Raw genomic sequence first — 3289 nt, 5'->3', positions numbered from 1 at the left:
GTGAGGGAGAGAGACAGAGGGAGAGTGTGTGAGAGGAGAGAGGGAGAGACAGAGAGAGAGAGTATGGAAGGAGAGAGACAGAGAGAGAGTGTGAGGGGAGAGAGACAGAGAGAGAGTGTGAGGGGAGAGAGGGAGAGACAGAGAGAGAGTGTGAGGTGGAGAGAGGGAGAGACAGAGAGAGAGGTGTGAGAGGAGAGAGACAGAGAGAGAGTGTGAGGTGGAGAGAGGAGAGAGACAGAGAGAGAGAGTGTGAGAGGAGAGAGACAGAGAGAGAGTGTGAGGTGGAGAGAGGAGAGAGACAGCGAGAGAGTGTGAGGTGGAGAGAGGAGAGAGACAGAGAGAGAGTGTGAGAGGAGAGAGACAGAGAGAGAGTGTGAGGGTGAGGGAGGAGAGAGACAGAGAGAGAGTGTGAGGTGGAGAGAGGAGAGAGACAGAGAGAGAGTGTGAGGTGGAAGAGGAAGAGAGACAGAGAGAGAGTGTGGTGGAGAGGGAGAGCAGAGAGAGTGTGAGGTGGAGAGACAGAGAGAGTGTGAGGTGGAGAGAGACAGAGAGAGAGAGTGTGAGAGGAGAGAGACAGAGAGAGAGAGTGTGAGAGGAGAGAGGAAGAGAGAGAGTGTGAGGTGGAGAGAGGGAGAGACAGAGAGAGAGTGTGTGAGAGGAGAGAGGGAGAGACAGAGAGAGAGAGTGTGAGAGGCGAGAGGGAGAGACAGAGAGAGAGAGTGTGAAGAGGAGAGAGACAGAGAGAGAGTGTGAGGTGGAGAGAGGGCGAGACAGAGAGAGAGTGTGTGAGAGGTGAGAGACAGAGAGAGAGTGTGAGGTGGAGAGAGGAGAGAGACAGAGAGAGAGTGTGAGGTGGAGAGAGGGTGAGACAGAGAGAGAGTGTGTGAGAGGAGAGAGACAGAGAGAGAGTGTGAGGTGGAGAGAGGGAGAGACAGAGAGAGAGTGTGAGGTGGAGAGAGGGAGAGACAGCGAGAGAGTGTGAGAGGAGAGAGGGCGAGACAGAGAGAGAGTGTGAGGTGGAGAGAGACATAGAGAGAGTGTGGGGTGGAGAGAGACAGAGAGAGAGTGTGAGGTGGGAGAGACAGAGAGAGAGTGTGAGGTGGAGAGAGGGAGAGACAGCGAGAGAGTGTGAGAGGAGAGGGCGAGAACAGCGAGAGAGTGTGAGAGGAGAGAGACAGAGAGAGAGTGTGAGAGGAGAGAGGGAGAGAGAGAGTGTGAGGGGAGAGAGGGAGAGAAGAGAGTGGTGAGGTGAGAGAAGGGAGAGACAGAAGAGAGTGTGGAAGGAGAGAGGGAGAGACAGAGAGAGTGTGAGGTGGAGAGAGGGAGAGACAGAGAGAGAGTGTGAGGTGTAGAGAGGGCGAGACAGCGAGAGAGTGTGAGGTGTAGAGAGGGCGAGACAGCGAGAGAGTGTGAGGGGAACAGAGAGAGACAGATGGAGAGACATAAAGTTCACAGAGTACGGCGTCTGAATACATAAACAGTCAGACAGACCTTTGTTGTCCGATGCCGGCGTCTGGCTGCTGTTGGGATTCCCAGTGGATCTGAGCTGGAGAGAGGGAGAGAAAGGAAGAGCAGAGGTGTCAATTACAACAGGAAGCTCTAACACACAGTATTAGCAGTTATCAACTACATAACCATCATCCCCCTTACAAGAAACATAACCATTATCAGCAACTCGTGTCAACTACATAACCAGTTATCAACTACATTACCGGTATCACCTTCAACAGAAACATACAGATGTAGGATCTTAATTGAATCGCTCTTTTGTTGCTGACAATTTTCCTGCACCGCAACGAATGCCGATGATTTTCGTGATTTACATAAAATCGCTGAAAACACTAACATACGGTTGGTTATATTAACAGTGTTGCACTTGTCATGTATCCTACTTTGGCCAGCGAATAGCCTAACCGCCGATCAAGCAAAATTATGCACTAAATGTTAACATCCTGTTGCTGCAGGATTATTTTGCGGTGACAATATCGGTCAAATTAAGATCCTACATCTGTAACCATTATCAGCCACACAACTAGTGTCGGTTACATAAACAGTGTCAACTCTATAGCCAATGTCAACAGCATAACCTGTCCTATGTCATAGCCATTGTCAACTACGTAACCAGCATCAACAACACATAACCACCATATAACCAACATCAAATACATAACCACCACATAACCAACACAACGACAGAACCCTGATCAACTACATAGTATACTACAAGTGTGAACTGCCTGCATATAAAAGCCACATATGAGGACAGAGTCCTCTTGGGAGTGGGTAACAGGACTGTCTGTATGAGAGTGATATCGCCAGAGACGCAAAGGGACCACTCAGGAGACAGTGTTGTGTTCTTTTCTCTCCTTTTCCCTTTAGTCTATTACCATTACCCAGTAGTTTACACACATATTTGTGTGTGTGTGTGTGTGTGTGTGTGTGTGTGTGTGTGTGTGTGTGTGTGTGTGTGGTGTGTGTGGTGTGTGTGTGACCCTTCCCTCAGTGACAGTTGGCAGAGTACAGTTTACAGCCCCGTGGGCAAAGTGGCGGAGTACTGTTTACAGCCCCGTGGACAGCTGGCGGAGTACAGTTTACAGCTCCATGGACATCTGGCGGAGTACAGTTTACAGCCCCATGGGCAACTGGCGGAGTACAGTTTACAGCCCCATGGACAGCTGGCGGAGTACAGTTTACAGCCCCATGGACAGTTGGCAGAGTACAGTTTACAGCCCCGTGGGCAACTGCGGAGTACAGTTTACAGCCCCGTGGACAACTGGCGGAGTACAGTTTACAGCCCCATGGACAGCTGGCGGAGTACAGTTTACAGCCCATGGACAGCTGGCGGAGTACAGTTTACAGCCCCATGGACAGCTGGCGGAGTACAGTTTACAGCCCCATGGACAGCTGGCAGAGTACAGTTTACAGCCCCGTGGACAGCTGGCGGAGTACAGTTTACAGCCCCGTGGACAGCTGCGGGAGTACAGTTTACAGCCCCGTGGACAGCTGGCAGAGTACAGTTTACAGCCCCATGGACAGCTGGCTAGATGATGATGACTACACTACAGAGCCGTGACAAATGCCCATACAAAACACATGCTGAACACAGTAACTTTCCCCCAAAACAGTTTTCTAGAAATTCTGGTTGGAGGATGATGGATTTCCTGCTTATTCCCTTCTAATTCGTCGACTCTTTCAACCAGGATTTCAGGAAAACCAGGGCATTTTGTAAAATTGACCAGAATGTGTACAGTATGGAGCTGTGATGAATGGCCATACAAACAGATGGCTG

The sequence above is a fragment of the Salvelinus sp. IW2-2015 genome, unplaced genomic scaffold (genome assembly GCF_002910315.2).
Source record: "Salvelinus sp. IW2-2015 unplaced genomic scaffold, ASM291031v2 Un_scaffold775, whole genome shotgun sequence".
Taxonomy (NCBI): Eukaryota; Metazoa; Chordata; class Actinopteri; order Salmoniformes; family Salmonidae; genus Salvelinus; species Salvelinus sp. IW2-2015.
Note: the sequence above shows the minus strand (reverse complement) of the source record.